Genomic DNA, 21,547 nt, shown 5'->3' on the forward strand with positions numbered 1-21,547 from the left:
CAAAATGAACCTAAATTATGCATTCTAACTAAAATCAGTATTCTGCCTTGCAAGTCAATGGCAGGCAGAATACATCATGGCCAGTGAGTAGTGGCTGCAAAGAGGGGAGGCTCAGTGTGAGACATGTAACTATGCATTAGCTGGCAATCCTATGCAAATGAGGGGAAGGATAGTGAATCCCAGTTTTCCCCAGCATGTGAGTCAGGTCCCAACAGTGTAAGAGTAGGAATAGCTTGGTGCAAGCCTAGGAGTTAGGTGACATCATGGGGGATGGTGTCAGGCATACTGTAAGCAGATTAGAGCCCTGTGACTCTTGTTTGCTCCTAGCTTAGCACAGCTAAGCTAGGAGGGGTGTCTAAACCTGCCTAGCACTCTTTACAAACCCTAAGCAGGTGTGTGTGCCGCACACTGGGTTTTACAGGAAGAAAAAATAAGTTAAACCAGGAAATAGCAGCAGTGTGCACATTTGAGCACTCTGTTTGCACGGCATGCACACGGGCTTAAACAGGAAGGCAATGGGAAGGGAAAACAGCAGTAGGAAGGTAATCAAGGAGAACTAGCATAGCTGACAAGTGAAATGTATCAGAATGAGCCAATTACACAGTCAGCAGACCAGCCCAGCCCAGAACATTACTATAAACTATGCAAACACATTCCCCTCTGGTTTTTCCCACACTCTACACCACTGGTGTATAGAAGCAGGAAAGTGTTAACAAACAAACCTACAAAATGAGAAGGGCTGCAGCAGGCAACATAGAACAACATGTGCAAGAGGCTGAGGGTGGTGAGGATGTGATTGCTGCTGGTCAACCCACAGTGAGGAGATGGAGAAGAGTGTACAGACCCAGGGTAACCTACCAGGGGCTATATGAGCTGGAGATAGTGGAGCGCTATAGGGTGGACAGAGACCTCCTACAGCAAATTGTTGAGCTGTGCTGACCACACTTGACACACCAAACTGACTGAGGGGAACCCATCCCAGTGGATACGAAGGTATGTGTAGGCCCAGGAATACTAGCCACTTGTACCTCCCAAAACTCAACTGGGGATATCATGGGGATCTCACAGGAATCAGCATCCAGTGTATTCCACCAGTTCCTGGATGCCATGTTAGCACATGCCAGTGAGCACGTATATTTCCTCAACACCCATGAGGTGTTGGCCGGCAATATACGTCTCTTCCACCAAATAACAGAACACCCTGAGGTAGTGGATGCTACAGACTGCACGCACATACACATTAAAGCACCACCTGGTGATCAGGGTAGGGCCTACATCAACCACAGGGAAATCCCCTCCATCAACTGCCAGGTCATATGTGATGCCCAGGGCATTATAATGAATGTGTGTGCTAGATGCCCTGGAAGCTATGATGATTCCCACGTATGGCATCTAACGCAGCTGTACCAGAGATTTGCCAGTGGAGACATCCCCTACGGTCACCTAGTGGGGGATGCTGGTTACACACTGGAGCCGTGGTTGATGACACCCATCAGAAATGCACACACACCTGAATAAGAACTCCATAATGAAGCACACGCAAAGACCAGACTTATAATAGAGCATGTGTTTGGGATGCTCAGGTCACGGTTCCGGTGTCTGGACACATCCAGTGGAGCCTTGCAGTATTCACCAGCTACATGTACCCAAATTGTTATGGTATGTGCCATGCTACACAATATGATCCTGCGGAAACAGCTGCAGCAGGAACAGCATGGGGCAGGGCCACACAGCTCCCCACCAATGCCAAGGCCTGCACAGGCACAGAGTGACCTGGAGGAGGAACAACCTGAGCCTGCCCCAGTAGGCAAATGGAGGCATGCCCAGTATGCCAAGGCTGCGGCAAAGAGACAACGCATACCACATACACTGACATACTAGGGACCCAGGGAATGACACCTCTCTCTGACTCGCACATACAGTAAAAGGGATACCAAACATGATACTACCTGTACTCAGCCATGTATAGGGAGTGTATTATGTGCATCCAACACAGGCAGCCCTCCAGCACCATCCGCAAGTCTGACACGCCCTCAAGGTAAGTCAATCAACCTACCAATTGCCAAATGGAATAGAATGTGTCGTTACCTGTATCTATGGTATGGATGTGATCATGCAAGGGAATTGGGTGGCTGAATGCTATGGCAGCAGACAGTAGACACCCATAGTGGCACTATGACATCTGTAACACATACTGGACTCACCATAGTAGCCAGTACTACACAGGGTGACAAAACCCACTGCAGGAAATGTGCTGAGTAACATGTGTGTCCATATGAATTACACATGTCAGTCAGGGCGGTTCACATACCCGACAACAGTCTCAGCCAGCAGGACAGGTGTAGACAAACCCAAACAGAACCTGTGCTATGGCCCCTGAATGATGGCTATGGTTAACATCCCCCCCAGGCCTACACAGACAGACTACAGCAGGTCAGGCAGTGGGATGTTAGTTCTGAAGAGTAGGAAGTTAGGCACTAATATGTACGGCAACCAAAGCTACGATCTGTAGTACACTGGTATGCCTCTAGTCAGCATGATAGGTAAGAATACAGAATGAAATGGAGTACCTGACATACCAGTACAGTCATAGCAAATGTGTAAAAGTGTCAGGTGTGCCCCCATCTGATGTAGTAACGTAATAACAGTCAGGTGTGCCCCCCCAAACCTGTGTAGAAATGTAGACATAGACAGGTGTGCCACCCCCCATCCTACATAGTAATGTAATAACAGTCAGGTGTGCCCCCCCAATCCTGTGTAGAAATGTAGAAATAGTCAGGTGTGCCCCCCCATACGATGTAGTAATGTAATAACAGTCAGGTGTGTGCTGCCCCAATCCTGTGTAGAAATGTAGAAATAGTCAGGTGTGCCCCCCAACCTACGTAGAAATATAGTAACAGTCAGATGTGCCCCCACCCCAATCCTGTGTAGAAATGTAGAAATAGTCAGGTGATCCCCCCCCCCCATTCTGTGCAGAAATGTTGGAACAGTCAATGCCAAATGCTTGATGGATACCCTGCAGAAACAGCATGCTACCTGTCGGTGTACAACACAAAGGTCATCACTGCAATACAAACCACCTGGACCCGTTCCACACATGAAATACAGATGGGCATGCTGGGCATGCTCACAGACAAACACATGAAGGCCATGTCTGCAAACACCAGTGGACCAGACATATCTGGCAGTTGCAGTTATTAGTGCAGACACTTGTCAGTATGCACCACTCATGTCTTGCACACACAGTGGATAGGAATACAGACATACATGTAAGGACAACACACTATAATATGTCAAAGGTAGACGTACATAGATGTGTGGAAGAGGGTGACTGTGACAGCACACAGCCAAGTGGCCCCAACCACATGAGGTTCAGATGTCACTCACTGCAGATACTAGCCGCCAGTATCTGTCAGCATTACAGACTATGTGTTGCACGTGCCAGCTGTGCAACATGACTGTACAAGGAAGTAGTCATCTAACAGCTGTATACACATACCTGTGAAATATGACCCTGTGTGTGCTCGCATATGATGTGTCAACCCCTAGATGAATGGGTTATGGCCCATGCACACACACTGCCCTTCCCATAGCCCTACTATGACAAGCCTGCTGAGGTAATCACCTGTGAAATACACCTTTGGGAGAGTTGTAGCCCAGTAATCTCTGTGGCATGTCCCATAACTGTGCACTGCTGTAGTGTGATAAACTAGTTAGGTAGGAGTTCTAACCCCTGACTTGGCAACTGTGTGTGTCTGTCTGTGTATAGAGCAATGCTTTTTAGGGTAGTCACACTCCCTACAATTCAAATGCTCAACTTTGGCAAGGCTGCTGATGTCATCCATTTAGAAATACACCTCTGGGAAGGTTGAAGTCCAGTAATCTCCGTAGCGCATCCTGTAATGGTGTACTGCTATAGTGTGATAAAATAGTTAAATAGGTGTTCTAATGCCAGGCATGGCATGTGTGTGTGTGTGTGTGTGTGTGTGTGTGTGTGTGTGTGTGTGTGTGTGTGTGTGTGTCTGTCTGTGTAGGGAGCAATGCTTTTTAGGGTAGTCACACTCCCTACAATTTAAATGTTCAACCTTGGCGAGGCTGCCGATGTCATCCACCCAGAAATACACCTCTGGAAAGGCTGTAACTCGGTAATCTCTATAACGCATGCCAAATCCACATACTGTTGTAGTGTGATTTAGAACTCTGGTAGGGTTCTATTCCCACCCATGACAGTTTTGGATATTTTGTGTGTGCTTCAATGTCTGTGTAGAGAGCAATGCACTCAGTACATTTCAAATGCCCTACTTTGGCAATCCTGTCATTCATTGTGAAATACACCTTTGGGGAAGGAGATCTACAGTAATTGCCATGATGCATCCTGTAATAGCTCTATGCTATAGTGTGATATTGAACACTGTTAGGGGTTATATACCCACACATGTTGGTTGTGGATATTTTGTGTGTGTGTCATTGTCTGTGTAGGGAGCAATGATTTTAGGCTAGTCACACTCAATACATTTCAAATAGCCTAGTTTGGCAATCCTGCTGATGTCATTCATTGTGAAATACAACTTTGGGGAAGAAGCTCTCCAGTAATCCCCTTGGTGTGTCCTATAACAGCTCCATGCTATAGTGTGATAAAGACCTTCGTTAGGGGTTCTATACCCACACATGATTGTGGATGTTTTGTGTGTGGGCTACTGTCTGTGTAGGAAGGTGTTCTCTACTAATCACTGTAGTGCATCCTATAACAGCTCTATGCTGTAGTGCAATATCGATCCCCATTAGGGGTTCTGTACTAACACATGTCGGTTGTGGATATTTTGTGTGTGTGTGTCACAGTCTGTGTAGGGAGCAATGCATTTTAGGTTAGTCACACTCAGTACAATTTGAATGTCCTACTTTGGCAATCCTGCTGATGTCATCCAATGTGATATACACCTTTGGGGAAAAAGTACTCCAATAATCTCAGTGACCCATACTATAATTGCGTAGTGCTGTAGTGTAATAAACTAGTTAGGTAGGGGTTCTACTCCAAGACATGACAGGTGTGTGTGTGCTTGTAACTCGTATCCTGTGTGGAGGTGGGTGTGAGTGTGTGATACCTGGGCCCAATGGGGAGTGGGTTTTGTATATTTCTTATATGGTGACCCTACTATATATCACAATGTCCACCATACAGGGATAACAGATGTGAAATAGCTGAGAGGCTGGGGTGCAAATCTATACCCATACATGTGACATCAAGGCCAGGCAATCACAGTTAGCAACCCCAGTCTTACCCCGAGCACACTCTCAACCCATGTCTCATAAACACACACATGCCTAGGCAATGGCCAATATGTGGGAAATACACTGCATATTGGTCACTGATAGTAACTATGGAGTGATTGCAGTGGTCTACAGAGGGTATGGCACCCTGCCCATCTGTCCAATATGCACATACATGCAGACAGGTCACCTTCCCCATGTACCTCAATGGACACCTGCAACACCTGTGGTGCCATCACATGTGACCCACAAAGGACATACCATGTCTGACAACATGGCCTTTATGTACAGATGCCACTGACACCAGGGAAGGCCATTAGCATGCTGTCAATGTAGGTGCAGGGTAAACCTGCTGTCCATTACTAGTTCCCACCACAGGTGGGCAAGACTGGTACATCAGATGATAATCTGCCTCCACAACATAAGGCCAGACACCCAGGTACAGTTCCACATGTCACTGTACATGCATGTGGGAGGTGTGCACATCCCAGACACCGTCCATGTCATGGACTAAGGAACACATACATGGCAAGTGATGCACAGCTTTGGCCAAACACACAATAGTCACCCTGGTGACTGGATGAGGGATACAATACCCACCTGTGTGGGCACTTGCAGAAACTACAGCCCTGAGTCACAATGCACACCATTGTCATGTGGCCTGATGCCAAGGTATACCCATCACCTAGCCTTGTGTAGCCGTCTGGCACAGTCGACCATCACACACCAGTGCAGAAATGCACCCATGGCATATGATCACATCCACACTGACTACAACCCCCATTGGCATACTGAAGCATGCTGTCTGATGTCAGATACCTCCTCATACCCTTTGCCCATACAACCTCTGTATGACCCGTATGGTGCATGTGATACCTGCACAGTAATGTGTTGTGGCAGTCCCACTACTGATGAGTTGTAATCCTGGTCCTGCCAAGTGTGTCAATGTTTGTGCATTCATGTGAGAGTGTGGCTGTGTTGATGCTGGCAGCTTTTCATGTGGACAGGCACGTGTACGATACCTACCATATAGCTACCATATCCCTGTTGCAGATGTCACTCACCATCACATATATCTTCTGAGGTCTCCACAACAGGTAACCTATGTGGTGCATCCAATAACTGCATAGAACTATGATAGCACTACATAGTCATCAGGGGTTTGATACCCTATGCTGATAGGTGTGTGATGCAAACATGCTTAAGTTTTACTCTCCCACCTCTCCCTGACTTGTCTGTGCCTTGGTCTGCCTCTCTCACTCCCTCTCTTGTGGATGTGGAGACCTACATCTGCTTTGCTTAGGCAGCAGCATGTGTATTTTAAGTGATGCTCATGATCAGCTGATGGCCTCTGCATGAATTACAGCCCTCCCCTTGCTGATTGCATGTGGAACAGCTGTGGTAACACTCCCATAGCCAATTGCATGGAAACACACTCCAATATCTAGGAACAGCATGTTGGTGTTGGCCCTATTCATTCACTGTGAGCAGGAACTAGATCTGTTGTTTGGCAAACAGTTCAGCAAACCACATCTCAGATGCATTGAGGATCTACCTCTAACAACATACACTGTGGAAACAGGGCAACACACAGGAGAAGGATGTGCCTGACCTGACTACAGACTGTAAGTGCTTCTATACTGCATTTGGAGTAATTTTGGTTTAACAGTGTGTGTGTGTGTGTGTGTGTGTGTGTGTGTGTGTGTGTGTGTGTGTGTGTGTGTGTGTGTGTGTGTGTTGTGGATTAGGCTGTCCTACATGTTTCAGTACCTGCCATGTCAGTTCTATGTTTATGAGGAATCCCCATCTGTAGGGTCATCTGCAGATTGGGCAGTGTGTCATGCCTTTGGTGTCATGTGTTACTCACAGATAATCTATCTGTGAACTGCAGAAGGTAGTGTGTGGATTGCAGTCTGTAGATGGTAAAAGCTATGACAGTTACTGACTTCATATCCCTCATAGGACATATGTTGCAACAAACCCTGTTACAACAGTAAATGTATGAGGTTATCACAGCAACATGTCAATATTGACCCTGTGTATGTGCTTCCAGCCACAAATCTGTCAATATTTGTACATAAGTCATGCATTAAGAGGTGCATATGTGCTGTACACCATAATTTGTGTCATCATATCTGATAACAAGCCAGTGAGATATCAGACTGCTACACATGTTATGTACAGTAGGGGTTGTATTTGATGACATAACCTGGACAATCTGTGGATGTTTGTACAGTACTGAGGTCTGTGTACTTATGGTGAATGTCGACAGTGTGTGTATTGTTAATATGTACTTTATCCTGTGTACAGACTCTGGTAGATGTCAGTGTTCTAGGTCCTGTCCTATCTGATGTTACATGCTGCTCCACTGTATGTTACCGTATTGGTTTACATGTTTGTAGGGTCATACACACACATGTCCCATACCACAGACAGCCATCAGACCAAACTGTGTAGCAGCCCAGTATATGTAGGGTTAGTCTGTGAGTGGCACATATGAGGATGGTGTTGAACAGATAGTCCATATACTGTAATATTATGCTAGCTTACCATATGTGGCTGTGGCTGAGTTCACATTGGTTGTGGTTATGCACTTTCACACAGGTGTATCTTACCCTGTGCTGTGACATGCCTGTAGAGCCTGCTATATATGCAGGTACATGTGCATTCCCCCATAGGAGATGTAGGCTAATGTTGAGTCAGTCTGCCTGTAGCCTACACAGTGCATTGTTACATGCCTAGCAGCTTAGTTCACTTATCCAGTGAGATGTCATGTGTAGATACTTGCCAGATGTACTGCTGCCGGGCCTCCCTTAATAGTCATGTATGTCAGACAAAGCAGTGGGTGCTGTACAGATGTATGTCAATATCTAGTGGGTAGTATGTGGCCATGGCACCCCTGTACCAGCGGTTATTATGTGTCAGGCCAGACAGGGGTGTGTGAATGCATAACCTATGGTGGCAAATGTATACCAGTCATTATGTGTTATACCCATCTACATGGCTGTCAACATCCATATTGTCAGGCATGGTACACATGTTTTGCACCAAGGGGTTCTGTGTATACCTCTGGACTGTACAGAGTGTGTCAGAATGTCCACATATATTGGCCAATATCTCTGCTGCAGTCCACAGGGGCATTACATGCTATCAGCGGTACTTTACTATGATGTCCTTAGGATGTCTGTCAGTAGCCAATGGCACACATGTGAAAAGCAGATGTGACCTCCCACACACACCATGTCAGTGAAGACAATCCCAATTACAGTAAGAATAGTCCACTGCTATACCTGCTATACATACCTGACATCCCCTTGCACTACGAAGTTAGGACTATAGGGGACAGGTAGGGCTACACTCCATGTCCAGGACATATGGTGAAAATATATGTACATATATTTATCCAGATATCTATATATATGATTACACATATACATATTGACATATATAGATGGGTATGTATATGTATATAGATATACATATACACACCCAGATATATACATATACAGAGCAATATATGTCTACACATTTACAGATAGTGATACATATGCACATATATGTATGGATATTTACAGATGTAGTGACAGTAGTAGGTATATCAGAATAGATATGAATGCACATATTTATATATATATATATATATATATATATATATATATATATATATATATATATATGTATACCAACATAACTAGGCATATCTGTATACATAGAATGTGCATACATATATGGCTATATACACATATATCTATATGTACATATACGTATACCTATATATACACATATGTACATATACATATATGTATATATATGTATACATATGTACATACGAAGAGATGTACACATGGTCATATATATGTAGCACAATACAAATGTGTATACAGACATATGTATGAGTATACATGTGTATACTCCTGTAGACATATATACACCTATGATATGTATACAACCATATTCCTGTCATGAGTAAACATCACTGTTGTGTATACCCTCCCACATGTATCTCACTGTATGTATCTGTCATGTGCACATTATGATAAAACAACATATGTGATGCAACAGTCATATTTTGTTTAGATATTAATATATTTACACACACACACATACATGTAGATGTTGGTATACATTCTCTGTACTGTTGCATGACTGGGCTGAATGATATGTTTGAAAAAACATCAGATTTGTGTCCATCTGGTATGGCTTAGTGGTAAATCACTTTGTCTATGGTGTGCAGGGTCCTGGGTTTGAGCCTTGCAGAGGCTGTTTACTTTGCTGCTGGGCAGAACATGGGCCATTCGATACAGAGTGACTAAGGCACTTTAAAGCAGTTGTAAGCGAGTTTATGTGTGTTTGTGCGGAGGTAAGCACTGCTAACTTCTGGTTACAATTTCTTATACTCAGTTAGCTTCTAAACTGCTTAACCTGTGTAGGTATAGCTTACCCCATGCAAACAGGCTTAAACCCCTTACTGCTGCTCTAGAGTGCTTACTCCCGCTTACCCCCGAGCTAATTTCTTTAAAAGAAAAGATTAAGGGGTTGATAGGAAAGTGGTGAAAAAAGGGGTACAAAGAGGGAAAGACAGTAGGGAAAATAGCCAGGGATGTGCAGGAAGGGTGTAGGGAAGGTCCATAGCTGCCCATTTCTTCTACAGCAACAGCTGTGCATATATACTGAATTTGGAAGTAGATTTGGACACTCAAACCCCTGGGTGGGGGTGAGGGCAACAATAATTTGCTGTGATGCCAATTAGACCAGATTACATGTGTCCAGTGGACACATGTGCAAAATGGACAGCTATGTATGGGGTGTGATTTTTTTGTGGGAACAGATTGCCCTTTTTTTTTCAGGTGAGAGTGGGATGTTGGGGAGGGGTAGTAGGTATATTTGGGGAGGTAGGTTGGGTAGGTTAACAGACAAGGCAAACAAGATGCATACAGGGGCATTATATGACACATGTGGGGGGTAAATACCTTGGACAGGGAGAGGTTTTTGGAAGTCGCAAGCCCATGAGCCCCCAAATGGAAACAGTGGGACTGAGGTCCCCACCCATGGGCAATCACCACTGCACCTTCACGGCCCCAAAGGTGGTTGTGCTGGGGGCTAGGTAGGAGGGGCAGGCTTACCCTCTAATTGCACCACTCAGCCTTCAAGCTGGCGTAGCTTGTCTCAAATCTCCTTGTTGAGCTTGCTACACACCACAGCCGGGACCTGACGGCAGATGACAGGTACCTCTACACCCCCGCTCCCTGGGGGGGGGCGAGACCCAACCGCTGTGGTGGTTCCACCCGAAGGTAGTGCAGGGCCAACGGAGGAGGAGGTCCCAGGCTGGGCCCCAGATGTGCTGGTGCTTGGTGCCATGGCCAGCTGAGGTGGGACAGGTGGGTCCACTTGGACTGGCCTTCCCATACGAGCTATGGTATTGCAGTTTTAAGAAAGATATCAGTTAGTAATAGTCAACATCATTCAGGATTAGTTATAACAGCATGCATAGGTATTCCAATTAACCCAAGACACCAGATTTACAGCAGTTGCAGAGCGAGCAGAACACATGCATATATGGGACAACAATGGCCATTACAACAGCATGCACATTTCATTGATGGCACCAGGCCACCAATATGGGAGTATTTTAACATGGCACATGCACAGAACCAAATGTGAATATTTATAAACCAATAGGACATATGTTCCAACATAAGTTTGGAGTGTACACATACCGATTGAGGTGTGTAATTAGGTTATTGTTGCACATATGGAGGGGGTGAGAGAGAGAGGTCAATTAACAACTAATATATCCCTGTAGTTTTCACAACTTTCTTAGTCACTGCAGTGATCTGTCCCTTACATGTATTATTACACTACCCAATGTCCTTACTTTGTACAATGGTATGTTTGTAGATTAGTATATATGTGGACTGTGTCTTACGTATAGTCTACACCTCTTACCTGTTATACCTGTTGACAAAATCATTGTTAACACTACCTGACGATTTCTACACATACTCCCAGATTCCATGCTTGTAGACAAGTATATAAGTGAATTGTGTTGTACCTATAGTCTACACCTCTTACCTGTTACAGCTGTGGAGAAAATGTTTTGTTAACACTACCTGACAAATCCTACACATACTCCCAGATTCCATGTTGATGTTATTCACATACCTAACAATCTGTTATTGCACAAACTCTGGTCAAGGCTTGACAGGATCCAGGTGTCAATGTGACATATTTTGATGGGAAGTATTGACACCTGTGGGGTTTAAATACGCCCGATGTCCCACACATTCCTGTGACTGGATGGTTTTGAAAGCTATGGACACACCTGCTTACCTTATGTTGGCAATGCTTAAAGGGGTATACCACTGGGCAGATTGAGTTAGCCAGCCTACACATTGCTTACACCAACTAAGCTAAGCTGTGCAATGCTTAGCGTTGCTTAATATTTAATTTGCATTATATTTTCCTTTTGGCATTGATTTATTATTCATTACATGTGATATATGTGTGAGGCATCTGTGATTCCTGTGTACGTACACTGTATGGGGTCCTGGGGACTTCAACACTTTATTACAAGAACACCTCACATCTGGCCTTACTGCAGTACTCCAGTTCACATATTTATGTTATGTAGCAGGTTATACAACATCACACTGTACATAGATTCCTTTCACATGTTCATTTTGATTTTCCTATGGTGAGGATTTGTTTGTTGAAGCCTCAATCTTATGTACTGCTGTGATGGCTTAGTGGTTGACTATTGTGACTGTAGTGCACAGTGTCCTGGGTTTGAGCCCTGCAAAGGCTGTTTATTTTGTTGCTGGGCAGAACACAGGCCATTGGATACAGAGTGATTAAGGCACTTTAAAGCAGTTGTAAGTGGGTTTGCGTGGGTTTGCGTGAAGGTAAGCACTGCTTACTTCCGATTACAGTTTCCTACACTCAGTTAATTTCTAAATTGCTTAATTTGAGTAGGCAGTGCTTACCCCTGCACACATGCACTTAAACATGCTTACTGGTGCTTAAATATGCTTACTACTGCTTATTTGTGCTTAAACCTGCTTACTAGTGCCTTATTCATAATGACTGACACTTCACATGTGCATTTCTGCAGTACTCCAGTTCATACATATATGTTATTTAGTGGGTTTTGCAACAGAAATATTGGTTATACCGTGCTTTACCATGTAAAATAGACTGTGCTGCAGTGGGACTCAAACCAGGAATGCCTCCTCGTTAGGCGGATGCTCTGCCCACTACACTATTGCTGTGCTGCTTCATTTGTATTTATCTTCCTTGTTATCCTCTTCAGCCTTTTAAGCTGCTTTAACCATAGCTAAGCGATGGGCACGTCTGCACAACTATGGTTAGCTTCAATTGGATTTGTAAAAAAATAATAACAGGGTTTCTTCATTTTAATTATGCGTACTGTTGCTGTTGTACACATGGGGGACTGTTGGTGGGGATATGAGGACAGCTATGAGCAGTCTCGCTCATTTCTTACCCCTTTCTGCTGTTCTACATTGCGGGGGCGTGTTTATTCTGAGAGATCTGCTCTCAGACACGCCCCCTGCACTCTTACATGCTTCATGTAAGCCTAGGAGCTTGGGCAGCATGCCTTATTAATATGCATGGTGCACTGCTGTCTTGCTCCTACACGGGCGCTTCCATGCATGACTAAGCTAGTCCTGCATGGAAGTTTAGTAAATCCGGGGGAAAAGTTGCTATTATGAAAAAAAGTATTATGCTGTTTAGTTAAATAAATTTGCTATTATTATGATATTTATTTGCTTTTTATTTATTTTATTTTACATTTGTTTACCAAGGAAGTCCAACTGGACAAAATTTCTTTTCTGAGAGGAGGCCTGGGGAGAAAAGCTCCACATTTATAAATATCCATAAGATACATATACAATGTACAGATACAAATATTGATTCAATCTCAGATACAAGTACAAAATGAAAATACATGTTATGCATTTCACTGACACAATCGTATCCAGATAGGATACAAAAAATAGCAGTACTGTGATTTTAGGTAGAAAACACGCAAGTTAAGTATACACATGCTTAGTAGGGATATACTATTAAAATACAAAAATGACAGGTTGTGTTCCTTTAGCTGCCTTAAGACATCTATTTCCTAACCAAGATTTGTGCAAGAGCAGGTCCATGATTTGGATAGGTGTGATTGGAGAAGTTTTTTAAAGCTAGAAGTGTTAGTAGTTGTTCTGATATTTAGTGGCAGAGAATTCCAAGTTTTGGCTATGCAGTTGGAATAAAGGGAAACTCCAGCTGCATTGTTAGGTTTGGGTATATATTTAGAAAGAATTTGTTACTGGAACACAATACACTGTTATTTGGAGTAGTGTATTAGTAGATTTTGAAATATTGATATTTTTTTCTGGCTGATTTAGTATTCAATGTGCAAAGGTGAGTTGATTATAAGAAGTAGATTTGATAGTTCAAGCCAGGACAGTTATTTTAAAGCCAAACAATGATGGGATCTGAAATTTGTTACTGTGGCAAACTTTGCAATTGTATTATAGCAAGTTCTGAGTTTTGCTAGGTCAGATTTCTTAATGTTTGTAAGAATTTGTGAGGCATAGTTGCATATCGATAAGATGGGTTCTTGCTATAGTGGCCTTTGAAGATTTATTTAGAAAATGTTGATTTCTGTATAGGGTTCCTAGTTTTTTGTGAACTTTTTTATGGCCTGTGATATGTGCATTTCAAATTTTATATTATGGTCAATGTAATTTTGTTTGGGAAGCTGGAAAAATAATTGTATGGATTAATTATGAGATATTGAATGCTGTTTGGGTGTCTGCAGCTCTAGTTGGATAGACAAGCATGATATTTGTTTTTGGTAGGGTTAAGTATAAGTTTTGCATTGTTTAGTCAAGATTCCGCAGCATTAGATGACTGGTGGATGATTTTTTGGAGATTTTGTAGTGTTCGGGTGGCACAAATCAGGGTGGAATCATCCATATATTGAATTACGGAGGCAAATGGGGTGGCAGTATGAAGAGTGTTAGCAAAAATAATAAAAAGGAGATGGCCCAGAATAGATCCCTGTGGAATTTCCCAGGTTATAGGCAGTAACAAAGAGAGATTTGTTTGCCATTTTACAGCTTGCTGGTGTCCAGTTAGATATTGCTGGGGCCAAGTAAGTGCAGAATGGCTAAGTTTAAATTCTGAGAGTGTAGTTAAGAGTTTATAATGCCAGACAGTATCAAAAGCTTTGGACAGATCAAGGAAGATGAAAGAAACTAAATTGCCATCACTGCGATGGTGATTAATAATGTTAGTAAAGTTAACAAGGGTGGTAGTGGTACTATGATTAGAACAGAAACCCGTGATTAATAATGTTAGTAAAGTTAACAAGGGTGGTAGTGGTACTATGATTAGAACAGAAACCCTGCTGAGTGTAGATGTTTTAAGATTTGTGAATGGATTCACCTCTCAAGTATTTTACATAATGATGATAGTATAGCTATTATCAGGTAATTTGATAATTCTTTCGAGTTTCCACCTTTATGTACTGGGATAATATGTGGTACTTTACAAATTTTAGGGACTTGTTGTTCTGAGATGGCTTGATGTATTAATATGGATACTAGATAGGATATTGCTTCTGCAGGAATTTTTAGATATTTGGCAGGCAGATAGTCAGCAACAAGTGTGGTAGGTTTAAGCCTTTTGAGATATTTAACTATGGTGTTTATTGGGACAGGTTGAAAAGAGAAGTTATTGGGATTAAGTGTGGGTACTATGTGAGTCTGGGTGGGGGAAGAACAATTATTGTTTGTGAGGGCTAGTATGGATTCAGTGAAGTATCTGTTAAATTGTAAGGCTATGTTGTCTTTAGTTTCAGTAAGTGTTGGGAAGGGAGAACTAGTTTGTCCTGGCTGTAAGATATTTTTGATGGTAGCCCAGAATGTTTGTGAGTTTTTTTGATTTTTTGATCAGACACTGCTATAGTAATTTATTTTGTTCTGTCTAATAATTTTTCAACTTTATTTTATTGTTCTATATATGGCTAAGATTTTAGGATATTGAGGAAGGTTGAGTTAAAGTATTCAAATGCAGTATCTAAAGGGAGATCTTTGAGTGGTGCCCAATTGCATTTTTTAAAACTAGTTATGAAGACTTAGGGGATATTTTTTCTTATCTCAGATTTGGTGGTAGGTGGCAAGTTTATGTGGATTTATTCGGTGTCAGAGAATGTAAGTTGGAATATGGTCACTGAGGCTGTCTGGGAGACAGCCAGAGTATAGGGATAAATTTGGTCTGTTTGTAAGGATCCAGTCTATGATTTAATATTTATTTGATGTTTTGCCTACTCTAGTACAACTTTGGATGTTTGTGAAAAAACATGTAGGTTAATGTGGTCAAAGGGATTTTGAGAGTTGCAAGACAGCCACTCCACATTAAAGTCACCCATTATAATTGTTTCCTGAGGAAGGGACGTTGCTGTCCAATTTAGGATTTGTTTAGGAGTAGTCAGATTGTTCCCAGGTGGGATGTAGGCTCCCACTACGTTCAGATGTTTCTTTGTATTAATTGATAGTTTTGTAAACAGTATTTCAGTGTTGTTAAAGTTTGGGATGGTTAGGTCTAGAGTTTCTAAATTGAGATTGTTTTTGTATAAAAAGGCAACACCACCACCTCCTTTCTGTTGTCTATCTAGCCTATGTATGTTGTATCCTGGGGGAAATATTTCTTTGTTGGAGATCTCTGGTTTTAGCCAGGTTTCTGTTATAAGGGTGTATCTGGAGTATGTAGAGCAAGGGTGGCATGCAATTCTTGAATTTTGTTCATGATGCTCCTAAGATTTATATTAAGTAGTATTAAGTCTGTACCTTTACTGGGGAGAGTCAATAGTTGTTGAGGATGGGTTGGCATGTGAAGATCTAGATGTGTTGGATTTGTTTGAGGGCCAGGGTTGGGTTGAATGTCTGCACTAACTATGAGCTGCGATACAATGTGAACCATAAATTTTAAGTATTTTGATATAAACTCATCATATTTCTGTTTAACATTAGGGTAAGATTGTTTTGTGAGTAAGGAAAATGGTGCATGGTTTATGTTTGTGGGATTACGGATAGTTGGTGCTATTATTAAATATGTATGTTTTAAATATAATGGGTCTGGGAAGGGGTAGTGTACACAGATTGTCTGTTGTTATGTTCTGTATGGTAAGAGGTCATGTGAACTGTAATACATAGAAATAGCAGAATTCATGGGTAGAAACAGCAGGATTGATGGGTATAAAGTTATCATATTGCTTATGACTGTTTCAGATATGTCTAAGTTAAAGTAATAATGTTATGGGTGGGTAGGAATAATTATTACTTGTAATTGAGTGTTGATATGTGGGGGATTTAAAATTATTCTTTTGTCCGATTATGACTTATTACACCAAAGATGTAAAATAGCAGGTAGTTAAGGTCCTTAATTATTTATTTATTAGTATAAATAAACTTTTACTGTGGCCTCTGTTAGCCTCAGCCACAACTCGGGCCATAAAAGTAAAGGCAAATTATGTAAACAATTCAGAATAGTCAGTTCATCCAGTCCATTTTTGGAATGCGGGAAGAAAATGAGGAAACTGTATGAAAGTCAAACAGGCAACAAGCAAACCCCATGCAAGTAGTAACTGAAGCTCAGCAGTGTACCTCAGGTCCTGAAGCTGTGAAGCAGAGACCTTTACACTGACCGCCATAATAATCATACTGAATATTTCAAAAGAAACATGGACACTTGCCAAGATACTGAAGAAAATAAATGTAGTAACCCACATATCATAACCAATATGAGAGCAATTTGGATATAGCTAAGCAGAGTATACTGAAAGAGTTAACATTGGCCTGTCTAGCAATACACAATGCTAGTAATATATAAATCGTTTTACTATGCTTTGAGTACATATATTCTATGTCCTATATAAACATGTTTAAACAGAGCTTTCTTGCCATTAGTTCAAGATCAGCAAATCGTTTCAGTACTGATTAATAGAAACTACATAGTACATGAGCAATTTCACCACACAAAAAGCATGCTTACTACATATCCCTGTGCACTAGATAATATGAAGGGGGTGTGGGGGGCACGGGGGTGGGGGGCTTTAGAAATACTGCTTTTGTGTTACTGGCATTTCAGTGACAAGCCAGTTTGATGTGCCATTCGATATTATTACAGTTCAATATTATATACACCCTAGTCTAACAGCAAACCACAGTGAATTAATGATAAAGCACATGTGCTGCCAATAAGAGTCATCATGTAGCCCTGGGTTTGATTCCTTTAGTCTTCATTTGCCTGTTGTTTGACTCTGAATGAGTCAGTTAAGCAAACAAAGCAACTGGGTCACTACTGAAAAAAGGCATTTGTGCTTACTAAGTTTACATGACTGACAAATTAATAAAACATACAAATAAAGAATATTGAACTCTACATTAACTTATAAATTATGGACAATTTTAAATGTTTTCCTTGTAGTTTTCAAATCTCCCGTACCCTTTCATTTACTGTGTTTTCTCACGTCTACATGATGTATTTGTGTCCCTTTCCTCTGATACTTGTGTCCTTTAAGCTACTAATCAGCAACAGATTTAATGCTTTGCCGGTTGTACTGATTAGCTCGTCACAGATTCTCAGTTGGCATCATGGTACTCAGTGTCTGTTAATAATGCTGTTGAGTCACATCACAGTTTCACCATAAGCACTGAAATGACAGAAATGTTTGTGATTCCATTCGTATGTGAGAGTGTTCAGAAAAATCAGAGGTTCAATTAGTGACTAAATGGACTAACTTATTAATAAACAGCCAAATATAACCAGGTAATACATAAATGAGTAAGATGTGGTACTTTTCTAGTACTCATAACTTATACTACACTAAAACTGTGTAATACTTTACTGACATGCATATCTGCTGATCTACCTGCATCTTATCCTGTGCATTAACTCCTTGTGCCTGAGTGAACATCCCATCTCTTCCATGAAACAGGACTATAATATTGCACAGCTCCATTTTAAAGGTCTTATCCTTTGGAAGAAAAACCTTCTGTTTTTTATTGTATCTATTGTCTTGTTAAATGTATCAGTACAGTGGTCCCAGGACCCTTTCTAGATTTGTTAACAGGTTAATGGACTGGTCCAAAGACCCTTTTCAGCCATGACCCTGGCACTTAGACAACAACAGAGGCTACAAATAAAATGTTTAAGATATTAATAATATTACATAGACCTGCAAGTGAGAAATTGTTTGCATAATTATACAAATAAGATTAAAAATTACTATACACATTTACACATGATGACATAATTATCAGACGTATAACAAATATAGTAATATATAGAATAGTAATGTACAGAATTTAAGGGTAACAAAATATGTATATATATATTAACACATTATTATAGAATTGTCAGAAATTTTAACAGTGGTTAATAGATTATCATCAGAGTGTATATTAGAATATATTAGAATTAGATTAGAACTGCAAATAATAGTACTGCTAGAAACTAATAGTATATCACATAAAAGCAGTATGTACATAGTTATAAGGCATCGATTTACCTCTCTTCCAAACTGACTTGGAAATGATGCTTAATTTATTTAACATATAGTTCAAATATTGTGTTGTTGGCCTAGATAGGTGTGTGGAGAGTTTGGTTGATTTATCCATTGTCAATAAAGCACAGACATGTATACGACCTCTTGAGATGTTTAGGAAGCTTTTTCGTAAATATTAGGTTCTCTGTCTCCTTACATAATTCTTTAGGAAGATGTTTCCCATTGGCAGGAATGACTTTTGAGAAGCTGTTATCACCTGTTGCTTTAAGAAATCAGTTTCTGTCAAGAGTTACTGATCTGCACCTATTGATGTGGAGCTTGTGGGTTGAAAGAGGATAGAATAATAGGTTTTCTTTTCAGAGAGGGACAGCACCACTCATATTGTTACTTAAATAAAAGTGAGTACAGTAGAAGGGTAGCTACCTGTTGCCACTTTGCATTTTTAAGGGTAAGGCAATGTTGCTAATTTCCTGGAAACTCAGTTTGCAGTTTTGATTTTCTAAGTGAACTTCATAGGTGAATGCTAAGCTTACTGCCCTAAAGTGTCATTTTAAAGCTAGCCAATGAAACAAGATCAGAATCAAACCCTGTACCTTGTAACTATGAGGTGAAGACCTTAACCATTATGCCAAACCCACCTAGGTGGTGACTAGGCCAATGATCCCAATTGAAGCCTTTTAAGTCTAGCCATGTTTCTCAAAGGGGAGGATCAAACTCTATATATTTTGCTTCTAAAGGTAAACAACTTACCCATTAAATTTTTGGAAGAGTTGAGAACACTTAATGAAAGGATGCATTTGACTGGGTGAATTAGTGCATGTTTTTGCCATATAGAGTGACACGCCTTTAGTTGCTGTCTAAGGCTACAAAACAATATGTGTGTGTGTGTGACTTGCAGTAGAGTGAATTATCAAAGCGTTAAACTACAGTATTTGTTTTGACTTACTTGCTTTTTTGAAGTTATTTTTGAGAGTGCAAACACATATTTGGTGTGGGATGTGCTTGTTGCATAATTCTGAAAAGCATAGTGGCAGGTTTTATAACTTTTAGGATAAGAATCAGATGAAAACATTTCTGTAAACCCAAGTGCTAAGGATGAGGTTAAAGACCTTAAATGTCAAGATGAATGATAAATACTTTATTTCAGTAAAACGATACAAAAACAGTTCCGCGTTTAAAATTTAAAACATAGATCCTTTTGTTCCACATACATTTAGAAAAGTGATTTCTTCAGAACGAATGGTCTTATTACTGAAATCAATATATACCCAATGTCACTATTTAAGACCACGTGGTCAATTAACCACTCAACCAATTCAATTTGAAATTAAAATGAATGCCAAACCAAAAAATAAAACTAAGTTGTTTTGAAATGTCAAATAAAATGTAAATCAAATACAAAAAAACCTTGGACAATAATTATCCATTTAGAATATATGTTATAAATATGTATTAACAATATATAAAAATGATGCTGCTCTGGTGATAAAAATTTATAAAATTAGTACTGTGCTGAATAATTATTGACCCGCTCCTTTTTTTCAAGCAAAGGTATAAGGTATTAACAAATTTTATGGAGGTAATTCTTTTGAATAATTTCATTTATTTCAAAAGGTGAAACATACAAGCAAATCAAAGGTGTTGATATGGGAGCAGACCACTCTCCCAGATATGTCAACCTCATTCTTTTAAGCTCAGTTATAAGCTTTATAAGGGTTGTTAGTGACAAGTGTTGCTATATATAGCATTGTTCTAGCAAGTGGATCTGGGCTTTGCCCAGTCTAATAATGTTAAATATCTTGTTTTTCCTAGGTTTTCTGTCAGATCATCCTTTCTTGGCATGGGATAGCTATCAGATTTTGAAATTCTATTCAGTTTTCTAAAATCATTACAGAATCTGCTCCTTCTATTAGGTTTAGGAACTTGTAATTTGGGGCTGCAGTATTTACTGTATGAATCATCTATTACTCTTAATTTGATTATCTTTTCAAATTCTTTGTCTACTAATTGTTTCTGTGATCCTGAAACTCTGCAAGATCTCAGTCAAAACATTACCCCAGTCATTGTCTGTTAGAATATAAATTTTACTAATAGAGGAGTTGGCATTGTAACATCTCCCTTAAGCACAAGTTAAACCATAACTCTAAACTATCTCTGCCCATGTGTTCTGCAACTACTACTAGGACAAAAGGTGCTGTTCAAAGAATAACAGTGAATCTTGAGCATTGTTCTCCTTTAAACTTGTTTTTTTGCAGTGGTGCAACGTCAGGATCATCATACCTAGGAGAAGAGGGAATATTCTGAGAAATGATCATCTTGGACTTAGTATAAGTCTGTTTTTTTTGCCGGTGAGTTTCAATGTTTTGGGATTCATTCTAGCTGGTTCCAATATTATATTCTATACACCTCCTAATATCTCCTCTGATTCAGTCTGTGTAATTTAATTGGTATTTGTTTTACCAATTAATTCAGTATTATTGCTGGTTATTTTAATGCTCCAAAAATTCATTGGTCTACACTATATCATCATCCAAAATTATTCATTGCATTGATCAATTAAGTGCAGTTGATATAATAGCTTTTCTCAAATAGTGAAGAAAACTATAAGGGGTGACAGTATTTTTATTTTATATTCTATACTTTATATCATTTATTTATTTATATGTGTAAACCTAGGTACTGCACTGATCAATACTG

The sequence above is a fragment of the Protopterus annectens genome, chromosome 8.part1, assembly GCF_019279795.1.
Source record: "Protopterus annectens isolate FY-2018-M chromosome 8.part1, PAN1.0, whole genome shotgun sequence".
NCBI classification, from domain to species: Eukaryota; Metazoa; Chordata; order Ceratodontiformes; family Protopteridae; genus Protopterus; species Protopterus annectens.